This window comes from Garra rufa, chromosome 5, assembly GCF_049309525.1.
Source record: "Garra rufa chromosome 5, GarRuf1.0, whole genome shotgun sequence".
Taxonomy (NCBI): domain Eukaryota; kingdom Metazoa; phylum Chordata; class Actinopteri; order Cypriniformes; family Cyprinidae; genus Garra; species Garra rufa.
In genome coordinates, this window is record NC_133365.1 from 37,261,625 (window position 1) to 37,288,361 (window position 26,737).

The 26,737-nt window shown below is 35.7% G+C and overlaps 1 protein-coding gene across 1 annotated transcript in view; it reads right to left on the bottom strand.

The window, feature by feature from the left end:
- The window catches only part of unc5db (unc-5 netrin receptor Db), a 185,982-nt gene that overhangs the window by 152,694 nt on the left and 6,551 nt on the right, over window positions 1-26,737 (bottom strand). The window lies entirely within an intron of this gene.

The window sequence follows — 26,737 nt, forward strand, 5'->3', positions numbered from 1 at the left end:
ACTTGGAAAATAAAAATACAAATACGATGCCACATTATGCAGCTTTTATTTATATATTTCAGTGAAAGGGCAACAAGAGAAGCGATGTAAGTCTGCTTTTCCTAGCTATAAGAAGAGGAGCAAAGAATGGGAAAATGCCTGTGGATGAATAAAACTTCCCAAAGGCCCGCATTTGAAAGACCTTACAAACGGCAGAGATAAGAAACGCTACATACCATTCTGGCAGGATGTGAACATGTCGACACTTGTCATGACGCCACAGCCACTGACTGAGTTTCTTAGCACGGATTTCACTCGATATCCGGAGGGGGTTTAGACTCCTTGTGGGGAAAATCAATGGTACGACATTTGGTTTAGGCCTACACTTCCATCCATTGCTAGCTGTAGTCACCTCTGAGTTGTGTATTCTGAATTATGTTTCTGTAAAAATGGCACCAGTAGCTCACCAAGCGCGACCATTTCACATCATAATGGCGCCCCACATAGTCCAAAATATGTATAAAACAATGTGGATTATTTAAATAATGTTACTCTGTCATAGGTTATCTACTACATAATTTAGTAAGAGACATCATTTACATTATATTAAGCCATACATGTCATAATACCCAGGGTTCCCTTTAACACTTATGGTTTGTACAGAATCAAAGTATGAGCAACAGTTATACTCATAGCAGGCACAGATTATATACACATACTGTATGAAGAACTCAGTTGCTGTTACATAACTCATAACATAAGGGAAAAGAAAATAAATCATTAGCTCATTATAACATTAAAAAAAATGAAGATCTCAGTATAAATGAAGCTGTCAAACAAACCCCCGAAACATCAAAACGCAAAGAGAACAGAGAGGCGTCTGCCTGAGCTTCACTCAAGTCTGTGGAGCTCCCTTGAAGAGCTGTCAGGAATTTGCTCAAATGAACTTCATCCATCTCTTCGCCATGTCACAACAAAGTTTGTATCAATAATTCATCCGACTGCTTAACTCTCTCCTCGGTTACGAAACGAAATCTTGTTAGCTGGTCTGGCTTTAGGTCTGTTTTATTATATTCTCTCTGTGCAGTCGCTGTGGGTTATGGGGGAGATCATTTGAATATATCTACATGAGTGTCTCCTTTAAAAAAGCGAGGGAATCAGGGCAAGTATGGCAATGTTCCCGTGAGACAGGCGATCTGACAGGCAGGTGTGGTCCCAGCTCCCCTGTGCTCTTCCTTTTTAAACATTTGTCACAAACACGGTCAGCCCTCTTAATACTCCTGGTTTGTATCTACATCTCCAAAAATATATTTAAACAGCCCCAAGCTGTCAGAAAGCATATCAGTGAGACAGCAGCAAAAATAAGGGAAGTGGAGAGGAGCCAAAAGACAGAAAGTAAGGGCAAGACATGCCAGGAATATCTGTACTGCTTATAGGAGTGATGTGCAAACTTCTCATAAATCAAAAACACATTCTCAAACTACTTGGTAGAGCTTAGTCACCAAAACTCATATGGTTGAGTTTTATTAAATAACTGGTTAGACGGTCTCCTTAGATGCAGATTAGCTGTGAAAATATGTAGATTTGCACTAAATTAATCTAATATATTGTAATATGATAGAATATGCATATGCATATGAGTCCCTCAGCTGTCTTCAGTGTTAAAAGATGTATCTCAAAATCACACAGTCGTTGAAAAGGGTTCAAATACACAAAACATTTGTGGGACCTGAAGGATGTTTCTGAAGAACAGAAGGCAGTTTAACTGTTCAGGACACTTTTGAACGGGGTATTTTTTAAAAATACAATTCAACTATTATTTTCTCTTGTGGTCTATATGTAAACATCTTTTATGTGAAATATCTTATTCAGATCAGTACTAAATAAACAATGTCATGCATTTTGTATGATCCCTCTTATTTTGGTAAAATTATTAACAAGTTCTGAAAGGGGGTGTAAACTGTTCTGCCCTCCAAAGGCAAAGCGCAGTAACTACACATTTGGTCAAAATTGAGTTAAGGCTTAAAATGGACTTTGTGACAACTGTATTGTCTTGTGGCAAAGTCTCCTGGTTTCAATTTTCTGAGAGAAACAAGAGTGTTTCAGAGAAACAAGAGTGTCAGCATGTTTGACTAGCTGGCGTTTTTCTCAGTTTCAGTGTTGGCGTAGTTACTGCATTTTGCCTTTTGAGGGCAGTTTTGACCTCAACTGTAAGTTCTTATTATTAATTCAGTTGATAAAATATTTTTATTAAGCAAGGAGGTACTAAAATGATCAAAAGTAACAGTAACTATTTTCAATAAATCCTTTTTTTTTTCTATTAACGCTGTCACGATTCATTAATTCAGTTCGGGTACTCAATAAAAACAATACTCGACTGCATTTTGCCTGTGTCGATTAAATGGCAAAAATACAGAAAGTGGGGCATTCCATGAACAAGAGTCCAAGAAAAGCATCAGTCTACACAAAATTTTAAAAACCATTTAAAAATCATAATAAAGCATAGTGCTATTGTGAATTCACAAAGGCTGTGATTCAATAAATATATGCAGGTTTAATATGCACTTTATTTATTTGCGTGTAGGTTACATGCAAGTCAGACCGGCTCCATTCACAGTAAATGCTGCTCCACACAAACAGTTATCATTCTAAAACATTTTTATCACATTATGTATTTTAACTGTTTTGTTCAATAAAACCATAAGATTACTTCCTTTTGATAAATTTATTTGAGTAATTTTTTATTGCCTCATCGCTATTATGTATTTTAATCATTTAATAATTATTTATTATTTTAATAATTTGTAGTGACAGTCTATTAATATCAAGCAGCACAACTGTTTTCAACAATAATGATAATAAATGTTTCTTGAGCACCAAATCAGCATATTAAGGATCATGTGACACTGAAGACAGAACTGATGACTAACTTAACTCGACAGGAATACATTACATTTTAAAATAGATGAAAATACAAAAAGCTCTTTTAAATTGCAATATTTAATAACATTAATGTTATTTTACAGTATTTATAATCAAATAAATTTTGGCGAGCATAAGAAAAAAAAACTTAACCTCAAACTTTTGAACATCAGCATGAATATATAAAATGCATTTAATAACTACCAGGCCTCTGATTTTGATTAGATCAGATGAGATGGAAACATCAAGCAATGGCAGAACAAATGATGTTGTGAGCAATAAAGCACTGACTATTAAAACCAAATTGTTGAACCTCATCTTAGGCTCAAAATCACTTAAGAGTCACTCAACTTCGACAGCAGTATAACTATTAGCCCATTAATAAAATCCCAGCATGCATCCGTGTTAATGAATCTATCAAGTAGCTCAATGGACTGTAACTAAACATAAACAAATGAAAGTGCAAATGCAGACTCCAGATCTTATCTGTTTTTATATTTATCTTTCATTTCTCTCTGAATATGTGCAGTATTTTTTTCTTACAGATTGAATAATGAGTATAATTAGGACTGCAAGACATATGTTGATTGGCACAGGCAGTCTAATGCTGATTTAATGTGATTGTTATGACACACCTCATTCATCTTGATATGGCTGCTGAAGCGGTGAATGACGCTTTGATATATTGGGTTCAAGATTTATTATCATAAAGAATCATGTTTAGATGTCTGGTATAGGCAATTTATCTTTGTTGGCCATGGATTGTCTCTTTGCATGAAATTTAGCGCCACAGCTCTGAATAGTGCGATAAGAGGAGCAATTTAACAAGAGGTCCTTAAGCATGGCTGACACATGAAGAGAAAAAGAGTCCATTCACTTTCAAAGCGCTATGGCTGCCATCGATTGACCCTAGTGAACAAAAGTGGAAAATGGAACACATTGTTCTCACACAAACATCTTGAAACAAAAATTACTACTCATAGGAGAGTGGCTCTACAGTATACCAAATCAACTACAACAGTTAAGAAACATCTATGTTGTGCATTCAATGGATAATTCTTGTATGAGATCGAACTTTAAACAGCTTATCTATCAAAAATGTTGTGTTCTAACAGCTCCAAAACAAGCTGCAACTTTCCTTTATTCACATACACCACCCACCCTGTGCTGGACTGCAGTGGCGATTCTAGACTTTTTTAACAGGGGTGGCCTTAGTGGAACACTGATTAATTCAAGGGTGGCATCATAAAATCATGCATCAAACACCATACTCATAAATTGAAGGACAAAGACCGTACTCTTACATCAAGTTTCTTTTTATTTGAATAAAATGAAATATAAATAAACAAACTTATCATACTGCAGTGCAATGAAGTCAGATTTCCTTCCATTTACATTATTAGTAATTATTACTTACATTATTATTAGAAATTGAAATGAAACGAACAAGAAATGGCACAATGAACAACAAAGAACGTATTATTTACAATTAATTACACAAAATTAAAGCTTAATCAAAGGCCACATCTGTCCTGTGAGCTAAACTATTAGTATTTATAAAGTTTAAACTATATAGACTACTCTTTCATGTCATTACTGCATTGGTGATGTGCAAGTCGAATTCAGTGCCTGTCACTTTAAGGCCCTGCTGACGGCCGTGAGGTTTGCTTGATTCTCACGGTTTAAGCTAAACTGTTGTGCATTGTGCATAAGGATATGTGGATGAAATGAATTATGTTTATTTCCATGTCATTTGTTAAACTAAATACTCTAAAGCCTAACAACTCGAAAAAAATCTGTCTTGGATTACAGGAGCTACTGTAAGTGTCTTGTAATGATAATTTCTATGATTTTGGCGAGCACAAAGAACTATCTCCAGGTGTAAATTGGTTTCCTATTGCTCAAATTCAATTAAACCCACCAGTAGGCTAGACCTTAATTTCACAGCCTAGGTATGTTAGCAACACAGGGCTTGAAAACATTGACTGTATATATAACGTTAGAACAAACAAAAACGAAACGTAAACGAAACGCGTGGAATTTATCTGGGAATATAGCCTAAACCTAACTTACTGAAGGTAGGGGCCGGCGAGCTAATGTTACCTTGCTGGCGTGTTTTATTTGGTTCCTTGGTTATAATATAATGTAGGCTACGTTTTTTTGCATAAAATTGCGTCTGCTAATCTGCTAATGATAAATCGTTAAATCCTTTTTACAAAAGTAGCCTACAGTTAACAGTTAATGACCTAGCAAATGTCGACTGAGTAGGCAGAAAAGCAGAAAAAAGGCAGGTACAGTAGATAAATTAGCCTAGCATACATGACGTGATTCAACAGACTTAATACTGGGCTGTGTGTGCGATTAGATATCAAGGCAGATGTGACAGGTAAATAGATATCTTTGCGTACTAGCACAAGTAGTAGTGCTGTAAACTCACATGCTAAAAAACAGTAAGCCATGTATTGTTGGTTAGTTTACATCAAACATTTGCTACTTACATTTCTGAGTTCTGGTGTCTGACTGTCCAAGCCCCCGCGCTGATTTAAAGGCAGCAAGTGCGTCAACAACGGTTCCGCCTTTGAGCACGTTAATGGCCAATCGTAGAGTAGGATTTTGGGGTGGCACCTGGGGTGGCCAATCAATTCTCAGGGGTGGCTTGGGCCACCCCAAGCCACCCCTCTGGCTCCGCCCCTGCTGGACTGCATGAATCATATGAGCTCTTTAGCCAGGTAAAGAGCCGCCCAGCACAGCTCCAAAATGAGCCCTCTGAGAGGACGTAATTTAAAGCATAACAATTGGTGACCTCTGGAATAACCTTAAAGGAGCCGGAGAGCCACACTGGGAGCACAACACAAATGGCAGTGTTTCTCTCAGGAGGAAGAGTTCACTCTATTGTGCAAATCAAACACATCTACGCGGATCAGCGGTGGTGTGGAAATCAGGGACTATGGCAGGGTCCAGGAGATTGTAGGATATGCAGAGAGGAGATTGTTCCTGTGATTGAGAGGTTGTCTTGGACTAAGCTGGAGTTCCAATTCAAACTGTGCCACGGATTACAGACAAATGTGCCAAACAGCACAGGCCAGTTCACTTCCATAGTACACCTCATTGAGCAGCGATTTCTCCCAGCCTCCCTTTCCTTTTCATTTTGCCTTTCTCTCTTTTGTTCTCATACCCAAGCCTTATTCAATTTGTCCTTATCCATTTGGTCTGCCTGACGCATGCTGTCCCTGTAAGAGGCTTCCGATGAGCAGAAACGGGAGTCCACATTCTATGCTTCTAATTTACTCATTCATTAAATGAGTGATAATTAGCTATGGGTAATCAGTTCAGAGGTAGGACAGAGGTATCATCCTGCACTTTCAATGGTCCATTTGCTTAGGGCCATTAGGAAGAGTTGGTTGTAGCTTGTGGTACAATTAACTCTAATGCCCTTACACTCCACAGCATATGGCAGCGGAGCTCTACAATGCCTTGGTAGTGGATAAACAGTTTCGGGTCCATGAGAACTACTGGGTATATATCAGTGTAAATATTCAATAATGGTCCCACACAGCAGTTCTTTAACGCAAAGTGCCCTACCTTATTCAATATTTAATTGAATTTGACAGGAATGAAAATGTAGCTGTGAGGGATGTACTTGCAATCTCTTTCAATGGGCTATCCCACTAATTGGTGTTGATTATTCAGCAGATAAAACATTGGAGGGAAAAGACATTTTCAAACATTTTTAGAACACAAAAAACCTTCAGAAAACACAAGCAGAAAATTAGATGTGATCTACAGTCTAAATACAGGGCCCTATGATTTCTGCAATGCGGCAAATGTGGATGGTATCGCGGAATCTAGTCATAAAAACGGAACAGAATTTGCCAAATTTTGGATAAATAAATCAAAAGCAGGTCAGTACAATTATATCAAAATGCAATAAGGACTAGTGTCTGTGAATATTCTGTCACAAAAAGATTATTTACATATGAATTCTCCATGTTCTGCATGTCTCTGTTTGAAAAAATGGGTTTACTACACACATACTGAAGCGTGAGTGACACTAGCAGTGTTTTCAGCCTCAATATATGAGTACATGAACACATGAACATAATCTTTAGAACTGCTCTGAAAGTAACCTATGACCATTTATTATATCACCTACAAACAGAAACAGGTCTTCACAGCAACCCGTCAAAAGGTCAGTTTAACCTAAAGAAACTGTTACAGAAATATATGAATTTATATAATGGTATAAAATAAAGTATTTATAGTAGTAGTACTAATAGAAAAAATGATTAAAACATTATCTTTTAAGAAATATTTACTAGGAAAATTTACAAGAATTTATTTACTACAAAAAATTAATACATTTAAAACACATTATTTCTGTAAATAAATAAATAAATAAATAAAATAATACCATATATTTGTATTTAAAACAAATTAAATTAGAAATACTTTTATGATTATTAAATTTAATGAAACCAATAAACTGGAATCCAAAAAATTAAATGGAAAACACAGAATTTGGTAAAAATAAAATGGAATTAAAAAAAATAGGCCGTATCATAGGGCCTTAAAATGTATTTTTTATTAAACTTTTAATAAATTGTTGTTAAATTGCATATGTTTCATGATTTTAATTCATTAGATATGCTTTTTGATTAATATATTTTCATTTAACCATTAAAATAGAGTTAAATGGGAAAAAGAACAAAAGGAAAAAAGTAAACGGAATCTGGGAAAAAAAATAAAACAAATTTCATAGGGCCCTATATACTTAATTTAGTGCAGGATCATTTAAGAGTCTATCCACCATGACCTCATCATCATTCCTATTATGAATTAAATATGGTTCTACTTTGTATAAGGCCATGTCACAGTTCAGATCAATCAGTTTATCTTGAATTGTAACATGTACAAATTAAAATTGTACAGATTTGTACGTTTTTTTCCACACCACTTTTCAAAAGAGTCTGTTGAGTTTCAATGTTTTGAAAAATGCTCTTATGCTCACCAAGGATGCATTTATTCGATCAAACATATAGTAAAAACTGTAATATTGTGTAATACTGTGTTTTTTATTTTACTATATGTTACATACAATTTATTTCTGCAATGCGTTTCTGGTGTCTTGTGACTCCAGTGTCACATGATCCTTCAGAAATCATTCTAATATGCTAATTTAGTGCTTAAGTAACATTAACAATGTTGAAAACAATTGTGCTGCTTAATATGTGCTTAAACTGCGATACATTTTTAAATGTCTTTTTATGAATACAAAGTTCAGAAGCACTGCATTTTTTGTTAATAGAATAATACTAATTTCTTTTTAAAAAGCTTAAGATTATTTGTATCTAAATGGCACAGAATGTTTTCAAAGAGTGTGTAGCAAAAGTAGGCAAAGTTGAAAAGCCATAATTAGTACTCTTTCTAGAATATTAAATGACCCAATTACATAGTCCACTGCTATCTATGTGCGATTACTGCCAACAACTAGTCACTAATCCTTTAGGGGAAATGAATTAGAAATGTGAAAATTGAATCTCCACCTCAGTAACTGCTAGGGATTTCGCATGGATTAATGAACTGCTTCCCTCACCACCAACACGCTTGTTTTAACTGTCAATCACTTTGGAGACCACACTTCTCTGTTTCCTCTCAGAATCTTAAAGTCAAGCCAAGTTGGCCTTGGATCACATGCTTTGTCACCCAGAGAAAACGGGATTTCCAAGCAAAACGGACTTGTATGCATGCATGCATGTAAGGCTCTCTCTAATTCAATGAAAACAACTTCTCATTTTGTCTGTGCAAATGAAAACTAGCTTATTTATTAAAAGGCAGTCTCTAGGTGTTAAGATAGCCTGCTGTTTGAACACTGATAGGACATAATGAGCAATCCTTCACTGAGACAGAAGCCAGGCCAGATGAGGTAGGAGGTCTGATTAAAACACTATCTCAGTGCTTTCTACTGTAACTGTTTTAGTTCACTCGGTTTCCTACCGAGCATTTGAATTGTCGACTCTTAACCAGTCTTCCTCCTTACCCCGAGGCATTCTGTGTTTCTGTCGCATTACGGCTGCACAGCTCCTATCGACGCTGCTTAAACCTGAGAGGGAATTTCAGGCGGCTTCCTGGAAACCTGAGGTGCTGAAATACATCCATCATCCCCTCAGCTACTTTAAATGCAGACATCAAAAATGTAACCTTTTGCAATTGATCTCTCTGATCACGTAATGGATTTTGTGTCTGCCTGACTGACGGCTGTAATGGGATTCAGCTCTCCTTTGGCTGATAAGAGACCTGACAGTTCCTCAGGCCACCACTGAAAAGTTGCACACAATAGTAAATGGGGCTCCTTAAAACCTCAACCTCTTAGGGCACATCAGGTAAAATTGGCGAGAGACTCGGTCAGGGGATAAATCCCACTACCACTAAAAGTGAAATAGAGAGTTCAAAGATAACCTACGCAGGTGGACACACTACCAAGTCTTTCTTGGGGAAAAAAAAAAACCTCATGTCACCCTGATGTCGTTCCAAACTCGTAAGACCTTCATTCATCTTTGGAACACCATTTTAAGATTTTTTTTTCTGCATTTTGAATGACATGAGGGTGAGTAATTAATGAGAGAAATTTAAATTTTTGGGTGAACTATACCTTTAAGACAGTTATATATGTGACCCTGGACCACAAAACCAAAGTCATTGGTTGAAAGTGAGATGTATACATCACCTGGAAAGCTAAATAAGTAAGATTTCCATTGTTTGTTAGGATAGGACAATATTTGGCCGAGATACAACTATTTGAAAATCTGGAATCTGAGGGTTAAAAAAAAATCGAAATATTGAGAAAAATCGCCTTTAAAGTTATCTAAAAAGTTCTTAGCAATGCACATTACTAATCAAAAATAAATTTTTGATTATAATAATTTGATGCATATAATAATTTGATGCTAAAAAATGCATCTCTGATCACTAACAAGTACTTTTGCTCTTTATTCTAAGAATCAAATATTGTTATATGAATATAACTGCCATAAAAAGCATTGTAAAGACAAAATTATATTTAGCCAAACATAATTATTCAACTTTATCTATTTAAACACAACAAAGAAATTGAAAAATGTAGGAGTAAGTGAAGTCATTGCAGGTCCATAATGCATGGCTTGAAAGTTAAAAAATAATTTGCAATACTTTACATCATATTAGCTTCAACAGTACTGTAAGTACCCTGACAATTATAATATAATTACACATGATTGTGATACTTCAAATTAAATGTTAGTCTGCACCACAAATTAGTGAAATACGTACTGTTCACAATATAAGAAATACGTTCACAGAATCCAACAAGACCACAGCTGAAAATATTCACTCGAAATCACAAAACAATAGCTGTGCGTGTTTTATAACTGTAATCATCCCAACATTGTATGGCTAAAACTATAAAAAGACAGGCAGCGAATAAAAACGTCATAGTCCCAGAATAAGTTTAACAATAACACTACAAAATCAAGAGGACGTGCATAGGTGCTTGAGTTCAAAAAGTATAAAGGATGTGAAAGTCAAACCTTTGGCTTGTTCTCAGCTCCGCTGCAGCTGGAGGGCCGGTGTAAAACTCTGAATGACCCCATCCATTGGGGCCATACTAAATGGAAGAGGCAGGACTTATGGCCGCCTTCGCTACTTGTGTCCTCCATCACTCAGCACAATGTCTGACCTTGTGTAATGGCACGGCAGCCCTCCTCTCTCATCCCGAGACGAATAGTGTCTCTACTGCCTCAAAGCCGCTCCACTAAGGGCCTCTACTGACGTTAACAGCTTCACTCTCATTGTAAGAGTGTCAAGGCAGCAGGCATCATCCACTTCAGCTCAATAAAGGACACTAAATGGAGTAAAATACAATCTAAATGTGAAAAAGATGTAAAGAAATAAAAAAGTGAAAACAGTGGCTGGACTTGCGGTTACTTCCAACCTGATCTCATGACAAAAACATACCTGTGGGAACTTTTTCGCAAGATGCAAAATAACTTTTTAAAATAACGTATCATCTGCACTACACCTAAACCTACACGATAGTATGAACAAAAGCAAATGTGATGTAAAAACTCAAATTGCAAGCATGTTTATAGCTTGTTTTTTAATCTCTCATCTTTCAGCTCTTTCATCGTGAGTTATGGTTTTCACGGGAGTCCAAGTCCAATTTCGTGCAGGCTGAGCTACCGAGCAAGCTAGTTACGTCTAGAAAGAGAAACATACAGTATGGAGCTATAATTATACCGGTGTATGAAAATGTTTACAAGTGCTCGTAGTTTTACCGCCTCTAGTGTTCAATTTAAGATTGCAGTGATATGAACTTATTTTGCATCTTGCTTTCATCTTGAGATCAGGTAGGTTACTTCCTAGGTTCTTATTTGATTCTCAACTACACAAAACTCTATTCACGTAAAGTAAACCTCGACGTGCAGTGTTTGAATAAGAAATACAATTGGAAATGCCCTATAGGTAAGCTTGACGGAACAGATGGCTTATAAAACCAAGAGAAACTGGGAGACCACAACCTAATCAATCAAACCAAGCTAGCAGTCTTATGCAAGCAGCAATTAGAGAGAAAAAAATGCTTACCGAAGCTCTAAGCATTTTAAGCATGACGTGAAATAAAAACAAATGAATACGATGCTGCTACAAAATCACCATGCTGTAATCCCTTTAGGACAATTGAGCACTTTTTCCAGATAAGATGGGCGGAATTAGTATTCAATAATAGGAGCATAGGCAATGCTTAACTACATCAGGGAAAAGGCAAAAGGAAATCTCATTTACATCGCTTCAAACACAGTCCCCTAATAGGCTAAAGTAATTCAAATTCAGAAATACTGTAGTCTCGCTGGCACTCACAGGCTTTGGGTTTCTACCATCTGTTTTTGAGCCAGTAACAGCAAATCTATAATGATTAGGGGGATGCGATGGAACCTACGGCAGAGATATGGGCATATACTGCGGCAACACTGCACACATGCAGCGTAGAGCACATTAGGAAGAGTAAAGGTTTGGTGGGAATGGATTGGATTATGATGTGTCAATGAGAATGATTCCAGGGGGAGGTGAAACAGCTGTTGCCATTGATTAGCATGATGATTCTGGCACTGAACGGTCTGCAATGAAACAAAAATCAGAGAGAAAAGCTTTCCACACACAGCTGACTCTTAAGCTTCCTTGGCACCATTTTCACTTTACTTTCAACAGGTACATCATAAGAAGCAGTGCATCAGTCATTTTCTAGGTTATTGCTCTTGGCTGGCAATTACCTGAAAGGCGGTGATGAAAGAAAAAAAAATAGATTTGCTTTGTCTTTTGAGATTGTCTTTTCTGATAGTTCAACTGGTGTGACAAAGTCTATGATGCCAATTTAAAGTAGCTTTTGATGATTTCATCATATCTTTCAGCATCAATGCTACTTTATACAGCGTTCTTAAGGCTGCTGGTGCTTGAGATTGCGAATGTCACTTATGCAGTATGCAAAAAAAGAAAAGGTGGAAAAGTGACACCCTGGTGGAAGGAATTATAAAAAACAAAAATGCTAATTGGGCCCCAATGATTAATTTCTACTTCTTTATCTGCCTCATCCCTTAATCTGTCTCTGTAGCACTGTTGATAAATCCAGCATTTTCAGTGCTGTGTTTAGAAAAATAATCATTATCACATATTGAAACATTTCTTGTCCTAAAAAGTAGGGGTGGGTGATATGACCAATATGGGCAATATGATTACATGGTATGTAGGGCTGTCACGATTCGTCGATTCAATTCGAGTACTCTCTTTTTAAAAACCCTTTATTGTATTTTGTTTTTGTCAAAATACTGGAAGTGGCGCATTTCACGGACGAGAATCAATTAACTGTTTTCCAAAGCTGCATGATAAATTAAACCCATTTAAAAATCGTAATAAAGCATAATGCTATTGTAATTTTACAAGTGCTACGATTCAATTAATTAACTATATGTGATGCATATTTAATATATGTGCTTAGATTTTTTACATGCGTTTAGGTTACGTATGTGCGTGTCAGAGTGGCTCTGTTCACAGTAAATGCTGCTCCACACAAACTGTTATCATTTACATGTAGGGATGCAATGAAATGAAAATTCTTGGCCGAAGCCGAAACCAAACAAAAATAAAAAACTGGACTGAGGGCCGAAGGCCGAATACCAAACACATTTTTTTCACCACTGCATAAATTAAATAGCCAAAATGTGCTTTTTACAGTTTTGTCTTGCTTTTCAAAGAAAAAAATCAATTACAAAACAATACATTTAAAATATGTACTTAACACTGAACATTTTTAAAATTCTAGTAGACATTATAGCCTACCAACAAAGCATAATTTAACTTAATATTAATAAGTAAGTAAAATACTATTCTTTGGCCATTTTAAGACCATTTTTAAAATATTACAGATCCCAATTTGAACACTATGTGTGAATGTAATAATAAAAATTTTATAGAGCTGTTGTAATTATTGTTATCATTATTTTTGTCTTTTTTATTTTATTTTACAGAACAGTAAAATTACAATACTAACATTTATGAATGTTGAACTTTATTTTGGCGGAAACCCGCAAGAAGAGCTCAGTACTTCTTTTTATTGACAGCAGTAGATTTGAATGATTCTCATCCCGCTGTTTCAGCCTAGATTTTCCTCGCGCTTTGGACTTTGAACCCTGGCTAACCAGCTTGTGCAGCGCTGTCAGAATATGTACAATTTGTGCGTGTATTAGAAAATATAACCTTCTTTAGTTTATTGACTAATGGTTTAAGACCATTTCGCAATTTTATTCATCATACAAGTAACCAGCAACAACCACCCCTTCCTCTTCTCATCGAAGACATGTGATGTGGTACTAAACAGTCTCTTGCTGTCGGTGCTTGTAATGACTTTTGTGTCTTTCTCTGACAGTTTTAAATGCTTCCACATTGTCGACATGTTTGCTGCATTAATGCGTGCCTCTATTTGGTTGCGTCATGTCATTGTTCTTTTCGTCATTGGTCTTTTCGCTTAACTTCAGTTACCGAACATTCGGTGCATCCCTATATATTTCAACATTTTTCTATCTATGTTAAATGTTCATCATGCTTTCAAAATAAAAGCTCAAACCCTAGCTCTGAGTTTACACGTTTTGATGTCCACATATAGCCTAAAATCTAGACGCGCCCCTAGCGGCAGCAAATTACATTTGCTTCCAAGGGCAGTCTAGTTACTCTCAATTCACTTAAGATTTCGAAAAATCCAAGATGTACCGGGCCAATCACGAGTCGGTGGGCGGGCTTAACATGATGACGACTGACCTGCGACCATAAGTTCCGTCAGACATTCTCTAGTTCCGTGAATTACATGTGAAAAACTGAACAACATTTATATCATTTTTTACCTTTGATAAACAGCCACGTCCATCTGTCCTGAGCACGAGTTTAGCATCAGGCTCGTTACATGTGAACGCGCACTGGCGTAGTATATGCAAATACCGGAAGCAATCTGTCGCTTGTATACAACACTCATTGTTTACACAGTGCACAGAGATTGTGGGTATAGCGGCTATTCAAAATGGTAATTACTTGCGCTTATCCTGGTTGTTCAAACCGATTTAAAGCTAAAAGATTATGTTTGCTTGCGCAAATTCATCCGGGACTTTTCACAGATTTCCCCTTACGGCTTTTGCGTATACTACGCCAAAGCGCGTTCACATGTAACAAGCTGGATGCTAAACTCGTGCTCATGACAGAAGGACCGATCATTTCGTGTCTTAGGACATCAATGTATCGTCACGAGCCGCAGGGTGTAATTTGGATTTGTCTGTGCATGTTTTTGTTTACTTTTAAAGGTCTGGTGCAAATCTATGTCCATTATTTGGTTGACAGACTGCACCGGTTTTCGTTAAAAATCTTCGTCGCTCTGACTACGTCACCTTCTTCGTTGCTCTAACTGGTTGTAGCGCTATCCTATTGCGTGGAGAGGGAGTTTGAAAGACAACCGTTTATCCCACCCCTCCGGTTGAGCCCTGTCTATGGAGAGTGCCCAGACCCTACATTTATCTGGGTCTGGCTTGTCAGGCTAGTCCACATATTCAAGAAATTAGGATTAGATCGTGCAGTAATGTGTAAAAACAAATATGTTAGCTTTATTGTTTATAATACATTATGTATTTTAACAGTTTTTCCAATAAAACCATAAGATTACTTGCTTTTGATAATTATTTGAACAAATTATTATTTTTTCATTGCTATTATATATGTATTTTAAGTCATTTTAAAGGCTATTAGTCGTTTAGGTATATTTTTATTACTACAAAAGAAACTAATTATATTAATCTGATTACTTAAATAATTGTTAAAATAATCAACCAAATCAACCAAAATAATCATTAGTGACATTTTATGCAACATTTTATTCCAGTACAACTTACTGATCACAGTGCTGCACTTCACTCTGAAAACACACGGCACATACATTCATTTAATTTAATCATAGCCTTTGCGATTTGATAATCACACTAAGCTTTATCATGCTTTGGAATTTATTTTGATTAATTGTGCAGCCCTAAACAAACATACCCTAATCTGGTCTCATAGTGTTTGTGCCATTCTCAAGCGCAAACGTAAACACATTGCACAGCTAGATTTCAGAAAGCAATGTGGTGTATGTGTAATCATACTTTCCATACTTATTGAAAACTGGTGCCATTACAGTAGTTCAGGTAGGCCATCTCGCTCTTATATGCAGATCATTATTGCAGATAAGCGTTGCAGTCTAACGTGAACAGAAAGTACAATTTGAGGCTCAAACTGCAGCATTTCAAAGCTCCAGGGGTAAGAGTTGACTACGATTCCAGCATGATTCTTGCCAAAACTCTGACAGAGGAGCAGCATTAATGTGATCAGACTCAAAAAGCTCACAGGAGTCTAAATGTAATTTAACAATCCCCCCATTAAATCGTCCCCTTTCTTAAAATGCTGACTAGGGACGGATGGATTAAACGTCTGAGCCACCTCTCCTCTCAGTAAAAGTATTCTATAGAGGAAAATGCCAAGAAGAAACCTAACATCTTAAAATCAACATTTAACACATAAATTACGGGTATAATACTGTACAAAGACTCTGTATCTATTAAAGTTTATTCAACAAATTGTGTCATAATCATTTACTTATTTACTCATTTATGTTGTTCCAAACATGTGACTTAGTTTCAGTGTAAATGCTCACTGAAAAAGTCAGTTCTTAATATTTCTGTCTAATATCAGTTTTGTGCTTCATGGAATAAAGTCTGACATGTTTGAAACAACATGAAGGTGAGCAAATTATTCAGACAATTTTTGGGGTGAATTATTGCTTTAATTATTCAATAGCCAATTATATTACATCAAATATCTTGACAATTAATACTGTTAGGTATTAAATCTAAATTGGTCTATCAAAGCAAAAGAAGTCTCAAAATCATAATGGTTATATTAAACAGTCAACAATCATATTGAATCTACCATGCCCACCTTTCTTTCTATTCTAACACAAACAATCATGACTTGTTTTCTTGCTGACGTCTGAAGTGAATACTTGGAAAGTTCTAGAATACACTTCAGAAAGAAAAAGTTTTTAATTAAAACTTTTGTTCCTTCTTGGCTGCCAGCCCATCAACAGTCTGTAAACACAAAACCAAATTATCTTTAGCACTCTCATGCATCTCCTCTAAATGCAGCATTAACCAGTTTACTGTAGAAAACCTGTGACAAAGCATGCTTTAAAAAAAAAAAGCTCCAAAAGGAGTCCGTAAAGGCATGTAAATGTCCTACTAAGAGGGACCGCTGCACCATTTTGTCATTAATGTAATAACACCTCCCTCGTCTCGCTTCCTCTAAATGATCTAAAAAGCATTCAGACCAATCTCTAATCCCACAAGTGGATTTTGGTCCAAAAAAGGCTTGCAAGGTGCATTAGCAATACCTCTCATTCACTCGAGTGGACCGCCATGCTAATGTGATTTGCCAGTGCAGACAGTGTTTGGGAGCGCAAAGGCGGCACAGCGCTGAAGGCCTTTTATTAGAAATTATACACGTACGATTAATAAACATCAAATAGGCACCATCCCGTGGGATGCGGTGCCAGAAATATTGGCCACTGATAATGGAGGAGTATCCATCTTGTTTGCCTGTCATGTTGCCCTCCCAGAGCCACATCTGCATGAAAAAGTGCTGAAGAGATGCAGAATCAAAATGAAAAACTCAAACCTAGGCCAATTATAACAAAAGCTGAGAGGAAAAGTTAACTAAAATGACAAATTAGTAACAGTAGACTAAAGAAAAGACTAAAACACTGAATTAAGATCATGATATTTCCTATCCAGACCTCTGTTTTACAGAGTAACATTTCTAATGAGCAGTTCTTATAGGTATAGTTCACCTAAAAATTATTATTCTGTCATTAATAACTCACCCTTATGTCATTCCAAACCAAGACCTTTGTTCATTTTCAGAAGACAAATTAAGATATTTTTGATGAAATCCGACAGCTCTCTCACCCTTTTTAGACAGCAAGGGTCTACAGGGCACAGAAACGTAGTAAGGATGTCGTTAAAATAGTCCATGTGACATCAGTGGTTCTACCGTAATATTATGAAGCTTTTTGTGTGTAAAGAAAACAATATTAACGACTTTATTCAACAATTTCTTCTCTCCACTGTAGAGCCTTGATGTCTATGAAGGGACAGAGAGCTCTCAGATTTCATTAAAAATATCTTAATATGTGTTCGAAGATGAACAAAGGTCTTACAGGTTTGGAACAACAAAAGGGTGAGTAATTAATGACAAAATTTTCATTTTTGGGTGAACTATCCCTTTAAGGCAGTGGTTCTCAAAGTGGGGGGCGAGTATTGCAGGGGGGGCGCGGGCCATCAGCAGAAAAATAAATATAAAAACGTAAACAGCCAAAGCACGTAACGAATGGGAGATGGATTGGTGTGTGAAAGAGAAGAGAAAACCATATATGAATTCGCACAGACTCAGGCAGGTGCTGGTCATTCAAAAGCTCAATGCAGGGCTGCAAAGTTAAAATTATTTGCAACTTTGTCGTGTCCAGCAGATATGTCACTGACACTGCGCTCCGCTGAACTGCGGCATTCTGGCGCCTCAGTCTCGGTATACTGTACAAATCGGCATACATTCACAAATGATAACTCAGCGGCAGATTTCAGCTCATGCAGGGGCGTAATTTCCACTTGGGGCTTTTCAGAATCCTGTTTGTGTCCTCCCACTTTCAAATGGTTTCGTAAAAGTAATGTCTTGTATTGTAGAATGCACGCTCAGCGCCGCTGATTCGCGCGATCGTTACAATGAAACCGAAAGTAAAACGCGCAAGCGCATTCAAAAGCAATTTTAATACCTCACGTTTACAGAGCGACTCCCCAATGCGCGCAAATTAGGCTACATAAAATATCGAAGCTGTTATTAGTGTGTGGGCTATAATAAGTTGTATAGTTGTCTATAACTCTGTATCATGGTGGGAAAATTCTGTCTATTTGCACTTTGAATATTGAAAGAGTAGCCTACTCTGATTATGGCTGCATTTATTGTCTACACGACTAAGAAAGAACTGTGTCATTTATTTTTTGTTATTTATACAGCAGATTCTTTAAAAATGCAGTGACTGCCTCTAATTTAAATGGCTGTACTTATAATAGAGAAAATAAACATCTTGTTCATGTACTCATATTTTCATTAATTCCTGTCCCTTGCTTAAGGCGTAAAATAAATATATTAAAAAGGCTTTCAGAATCAGCCCATTTGCTTGTAAAACATCTGCAATCAGAATCAGCCATGAAGAATCAAGATCGGCAAATTACTAAAAATAAATTGGGTGCTCCTATATTTTTTTTGTGCTCGAACTTTTTTACGTGGTAGCACTGTAAAAAAGTTAATTTCAAGCCCTGCTATGCCTTAGGACAGCATGAAACCTACAAAAATATATAAATAAATAAATAAATAACAGAGAACTATAATAATAACAGTTATTCTCCCTGTGCTATTTTTTAATATTTCAAGTGTTGCATGTGTTTTTCTCCTGTAGGTTTTTTTTTTTTTTTTTTTTTTTTACTAAGAAAGCATTAATTTTTCATTATGTTTAGTAAAATCATTTATTAGTCTTAGGTGGGATAGGTATTTTTGGGAGGGGGGGCGCCAGATTTTTTTAAAGGTTTAAAGGGGGGCGCGACCAAAAAAGTTTGAGAACCACTGCTTTAAGGGGAGACACTGCAGGCAAAAACCATGTTTTTTTTATGCACCTATCAAGTTTGAGATTTCTGGCTTTTTGGTTTTTCAGTGTTTTTTCAGATTATTGGAAAGAAAACATCCAAAACACCATTAAGTGTTTATTTTATAGCACTTTATCTATTTGTGTCAATAGATTTCAATTACAATACATATTTTTAAAGCCCATTTTCTCAAAATGTGTTTTTTCTTCTACACTGAGCCAATCTCCACTTCAGTAGCACTTACACACACCAAACTTTACATTTTTATTCCTGTCTATATTTTGAAGGTTTTTACAGAGGGATTTGTTCATATATCATTTGCTTGATTTTATACATTTTATTTCCCCAAAAAACTATAAAAATATATAATTTTCTGCCTGTTCTAAGTATTTTCTGAATTATGGAGTGACAGAATCAGATACACAAAATTCCTTCAGTAAAAACATTTGACTCTAATATGTCAAAAAAAAATTAAACAAGAATTTTGAAACTGACTTTGTTTAGATGTTTGTACTAGAAATGTATGTAAATTAGCACATATTTAATTAAATAATGCCTAATTTGCATATTAAAACATAACGTTTTCAAAAACTTTTAATACAATTATCAATGTAATCAGTCAACTGAGTAAGTAAGGTGATAACTATTAGTTTTTTTTTTTACCCTATTCACCTGCAGTGTCTCGCCTTAAGATACCAGTATATTCTGGAACATTATGAAATTTCAACACATTTCTTAAGCTTAAGTAACACTTATAGTATTCTTTCCTTGTAATAGCATGTAGAAGTGAAGACACATGCTGTGTTCGAGACATCAGTGAGGATTACAGAGAGACGTGCCCTGTCAGAAACACATGATGAACGGGCTGATGGTTTAATTTACAGTTAGAACACTTAGAAAGCCAATTCACACAAGACGTGTGCTTGAATTTAAAAACAGCAGAGCAAAACAAAATGGCATAGAACACAAGGTTTAAAAAGTTAAACTTATTTTAATTTGACATGGCATCAAAACAAGGCGTTAATAGGCTGAGACATTGAGTCATTGTCGAAATTGTTGGGAGTGTTGCAAAGAGGACTGTTTTCCGATATGCCTTCAACAAAAACAGAGCAAGTAAAGCCTGTAGCCCTGCTACATAGAAAGCTCAGGGATTGTTCTCCTTCAGCAGCCCTGTAGCAGACCAATAGAGATAAATGTAATCACTGCACTTTGTTCTCCCCTGTGATATCATGCCTTCTTATTACTTCTCAACCTGTCTGCCTCTCAGTCCAAGATCAAAATCTTATTTTGTTGCACATTTGCTTTGGGCTTCAACCCTCTTCGATTTCAGCAGGTAATTACAACTCGGTGTTGTTGCCCTCAGACCAAAGACACATCAAGTCACAGCTACCTTTCCTAAAGATGTGGGAAGCGCCAATGTCATTGTTGATTGTCCCTTTAAGATGATCTAAAAATAAACCATGTATAATGAGAAGTTTAGAATTTGAGATCAATGAAAAAAGCTAATTCTAGCAGTGCATGTGAATTCTGCCCTGACATTTGTCTCCGTGTTTTTTTTAAATCCCTATAACTGTGGCAAGTTTCAGCTCATCAAAAGGAAGCGGTGATGATGACAAAGGTGGCCTTTAAGAAAGGCCTTTGACTGAAGACAAACCAAGGAAAGTAACATTTATCAAAGTCTAATACCAGGGCTGCTGAAGCAAACAGAAAATGTCATTTATCAAGATATGCCACAATGCCAGACAACCCATAGCATTATTATGGATTTTTTTCTGTTAAAACAGACTTGCCTGAAATGCAGATATTTTTAGATACCTGCATTTTTTTGTTAAACCATGTAATGCAAGTAATAAAAATCATTCCTAAATTGAGTCTTTTCTTCGAACAGGTCTTGAACTCAACCATAACCCAGTTTAAGGAATATTTTAGCAGATAATTTAACTTTTGTGATGGTGTCAGGTGAGTAGTAGTAATTAGGGCTCTATTAAATCCCTTTTATTTTTTCCCAAATTCAGTTTTTTTTCCATTTTAATTTTTCTGGACTCAGTTTTTTCCCATTTTAATTCCGGACTCTGTTTTAATTCTTAAATTACTAAATATTAATCAAAAAGCATGTCTAATTAAATCAAACGTACACAATTTAACTGCATTTCATTAAACGTTTAACAAACATTACATTTTTAAGGGCCTATGAAATCTTCTTTTTCTTTTTTTCCTGTTTTAGTTTTATTTTTACCAAATTCTGTTTTCTGGATCACATCTGGATATTTTATTACATTTTATTACATTTTAATAATCAAAAGCATGTCTAATTAATAGATTTTTTTTAATGAATGTATTGTTTTATTTATTTCCAATTTCCCAGAAATACTGTGTAAAAATTCCTTTAAAAAAATATTTTTAATAAGAATTTTATTAGTAGTAGTACTATCATTACATCAAGTAATATATTTCTGTCACAGTTTCTTCGAGTTAAGACAATTTTGACGGCTTGCTATGAAAACCTTTATGTTTCTGTTTTTATAGTTTTTCTCAGAAGAAACAGTTAAATGTTCATAAAGTGACTCTCAGAGCAGTTCTAGAGATTATTTTTATGTGTTTATGTATTTGTATACTGAGGTGGCAGAGGAAATCATAGGACCCCAAGTAATTTTTTTATCAGTTTAGTTTTTTTTGTTGTTGTTGTTGATAAATTTAGTTCTTTTTAATACATTTTTGATACATTTTCTATATAGTGCCTTAAACTCACCACTAGAGCTTAAGACAACAAGGGGGAAAAACAACAAAAGAAAATGCTATTTTCAGATTATCAGTCAGATTGAGTGTTCGAAAAATGTTTTAAGAAAAAGTATTTTTAAGAAAGAAAAAAATCACCTTAGAGAGTAAAAACACACTACACGCCACCCAAGAGAGCAGTTTGTAGTATTTATTACAATATCCACACCCTACTGTGTCTAAAGAGTTAATGCTGGAAATTAATCACAGACCAAATGAACCCCAACTAATTCCCTCCCTGCTTTCTGTGCCTTTCCCTCTACTGATCTGAATGAAATCAGAACCGCAACCATAACCACCAGCCTCATGTGGGGATTCAAACCCATGAGCACAAATGGATTGAGCTGCCTCAAGTGCCACAAATGACTGGTGAACTTATGCTATCTGCCAGCACACTAGAGAGCTTTCAGCTACACAAGAATAAGAATTTGATGATGTAAAAATTAAGATCACACTTTAAAGGCAACAGACTGCAAAATGATTGACTGAAAATAAAGTTAGACTACTTAAAAACATTTTCATAAAAACTAAAAGACAGTGATTTTACCTACAGTTTTTTTTTTTTTTTTCAAATGATAATGTGCTAGTTTTCAAAGAAGACACATCTCAAAATATGCCTGGATGTAATAATCACTGTTAAGTTGACAGACCCTGTACTGTACCTCACCTGACAGTGTGATTGAGTGTTTAAGTGACACCTGCTAAATTACTGGCATGCAATTTTAGCAGCCTAGCAGTGGCACTGAATTATAGGCTTTCAGTCATAACCAAAGTACTGCAGATACAAGAAGTGGGTTCAAATATTTCACATTCAATAAAACTTTTAGGAAAATGTGTTGAAAATCATACCTTGTGTCCTGCAATTACCAGTGACAATAAAACCAATAATTTATGTTATGAATATGTAGCCTCAAACTTTGAAATAATTCCGACCTTTGACCTCAGACACATTATAATGACAAAGCACTGCTGTTCTCTCTAGTGGTGAACATAATTACTTTGATTCGGTTTGATATTGTCCTGCACCCCTCACTAATGAAAAGCAAGCTTACAGATTGATGTTTTGTTTAATATTTAGTAGACAGGCTGCAGTTTACTTTTCAGCCTCGCTGCTTCAGTGAAGCACTTCATTTAGGCTGCATAAATATTTCAAAGTACCTCATTAATTATTTGAACCCTGGATGCACAATCAATGTGTTTCCATTAATTACAGTTTATTCAAAATTCATATTCGCCTGCCCACTCATTGATATATGTACACAAACAAATTACACCGTTAGACATGTACGTCCCATTCAGTTGATGTAGTGGCTCATGTTTCCTTGATAAAATGTCATAGCCATTAGCGTTGCCATTTCTGCCAGCTCTATATTCATGCGAACAGTCACCGATTCCTAACCATAAGACATTCTAACAACAATAGAAGGACGGTTTTAAAATCCGTCTGACCTAGGGTCAGTCTTTACATTCAGAGAGCTCAGGTGTGATTTTAATAGTATTTCCTAATTTGATATTTGCCCTTTGGATGGTAGGTAGTTTATTCACAACAAGGACAAGCATTATACATGTCGTATGGAAATGGGAATGGAGGGGATCATTCAGATGGGAAAGATGGCATTTATCCATGTGTCCTTCCAGTGCATGAGGCATTAAATCACTACAAGCTTGCTGCACCTATGAAGATGAAGAACACAATGAAGGACAAGGTATGCATGCCATGCAGTAAACCTCAGTCATGTGTGCGGTCCAAAAAAACATGCTTCTAGATGTGCACATATGGTGAACTGCCATAATGAGCCACCGCTTAAATGCATAAAATGTTGCAAGGTAAGCATTAGTTCAAGCATAGAAAACATAAGCTGAGAAAAAAGCCACCTCATTAAGAGCATTCACTGCTCATATGAAACTTTACTTTCAAAGTAAAGCTTTGAATTAGTGTGAAATATTAAGCAACAATTAAATACTAAGCTATAAAGTGCAGTTATTAGTTCTACTCGATTTAAAAAAATCCTTGATTGCATTTTGCTTGTGTCGACTAACCAGCAAAATACCGAAAGGGGCGTATTCCATGGACAAGAATCCATGAAACGCATTAGACCGTTTTCCAAGGTTGCATGATATATTAAACCCATTTAAAAATCATAATAAAGCATAATGCTATTGTGAATTCACAAACGCTACAATTTATTTAAATACATTTATGCAATGCACGTTTAATATATACGCTTAAATTATTTACATGAATGTAGGTTATGTTTGAGTGGATCGGTTCACAGTAAATGCTGATCCACACAAACTATTATCATTTACATGTGTGGAGCGTCTCAAACTTCATCTCTGCATATTGTTGTGAGTTTAGGTTTATTAGAACGTTCATCTGGGAATGCAACATGTGCCATTTCATCAGATTTGTAAGGTAAATAATTTATAAACCTACGCAAAAACAGAGGAGAATACATCAATATCTTTCTCAATATGCTAACTGTTCATTACAATAAAAAAAAAAATGTACCTTAAAATTTTGATGTCAACCTATTTAAGAAAATACAGTGGCTATAGCATTTCTGTCATAAAGAAATGGCCAAATATTAAAAGATTAAGTGCTGTCACGTTTTGACAAGACATTTTCTGTTTTGCTTACATCTATACACCTTTCAAGGTGGATTCATTGTTATTCTTAATTAAAAAAACACAACAATAAAGCAGTAAGCTACAATGACAAACTAACTTACATAATGTTTATTAACAAAAACAAATAAGACGAGGCATGACATACACCACATGCTGTAATACATATGACTAACAATATACAGAAAAAATAAAGAAAGCCTCCATAACGTAACGTGAGGTAAACAGCAAAGATAGCAAGCTTTTCAAAATAAAACCAAAAAGAAAAGTAAAACTAAACTGGCTGTCGGTGACAGTGCTTACATGTTTTTTTTTTCCTTCACAATATCAACATGTTTACCTTCTCTGGTTTGAGAAGTGGTCTTTTACTTTACTTCAGCTTGAAAACCATATCCTCCATCTGCATAATTTTTTGCCTCACACTGCCCGCACCTTGGCGCTCATGCTGACACTGCAAATGAAAGAGCCTCTTTTCATGTGATCATTGAAATCTAACTAATCTAAAAAGTCTAGAGCCCTGGTCAATATTAAACTAGGATTAGATTGTGCAGTAAAGTGTAAAAACAATCCTCAGGCCGTTTGCACCTTCTGCAGTCTTTTGTTATAATTTGTGATGTATGTTAGCTCTATTGTTTATAATAAATCATGTAACAGTTTTGTTCAGTAAAACCATATGATTACTTGCTTTTGAGACTTCATTTGAATTAATTATTTTTGCCACATTGCTATAATATTTTAAGTAATTATAAAGGCTATTGTTCACATAGGTCTATCTTTATTTACTACCAAAAATATATTATAATTATCCGATTACTGGCTTAATTGTCAGAATAGTCGACCAATTAATCGATTACCAAAATAATTGTTAGTGACAGTCCTACAACAAATTAAATAATAAGCTATAAAGCACAGTTATATTAGTTCTACATCATCAAAACTAGTCTTTGGGCACCAGTCTGATATTAAAATGATTCCCGTCAAGCCGCTGACCAATTGGGCCACAGCCACGCAAAAAAAAAAAAAAAAAAAAGAGCATCCTAAGTATTTTTTTTTGTGATATGAATGTCTAATAACACTACATTTTTATATGGTTAGGAAAAAATGGTTATAAAAGCAAAAAAGCCACAAAAATTGAGTTATCAAATATTGCCCTTTAATAAAAAAAAAGGTTATTTCTAGCACTGACCTAATGGGTAATGTGATATTGTAAAGCACTTCAAGGTGAGAGTGTTATTACCCAGAGGGTTTTCCATTTGATCTAGCTTCTCTCCTGTTGTCCCATTGCTGTGTAAGCTAAATCTCATCTGGCCCATCAGCTGACCCAGTGCTCTGATCCTTATTCTATATATATGGATGTGAGCGTATGTTTCAAGGTAAGAGCTTGAGTTGTCTACAACAACACTGTCGCTAAATGGTTTCTGAGGCATTGTACACTGTTATAAAACCATCCCACTCGCCCTTGCTGATGTGCATGTGCCTTTGACCTCATGAATATCAATATGATTATTTACGACTACACGCATCTATGCTGAATAAAATATCTATTCCAAATTTAACTTGAGAGTCATCATTGGTCACCTCTGGGTTAGTACAGAAACACTGCCTATATTTTAGTGTGATTCAATCAAAAGTGCTTAATTATCTGCCAAAGGCTTCAAAAGTACTGTAACTGTTGCCATGGGGTCTCTAATCAGTTGCTTATGATTCAAAAGGTAGATTAATCTCTAAATGAACACATTACGCTTCTGGCTTGAACACAGAATTGCTTAGTAAACTGGCTGGTATATAAATAAGCAACAGTTATAAAATAGAAGAAAAAGTTAAAACCTAATACTGTATATGAAAAACACTAATAGATGCAGAAGTTTACACTAATTCCATGTTTGAAAAAAAGTTCAGCATCGTTTGTATTGCAGCATAATGTTTATGACCTACTTCATTCTCCGGGATCAAAAGCATTGTGAAATGATCACAGAATATTCCTGAACTCTTTTGTCCTCTTCTAGCTCCTAAATGCAGCATCAAAAGCACCAGAATTAACATGACCCTTGGTGTAGGTGCAGGTTAAATCAACACAAAAGCTGCCGAGCATCCTCCTGGGATGGATAAGAAGAATGTAGTGTCAGTGAGAGGCGGGTGGAGCCCAC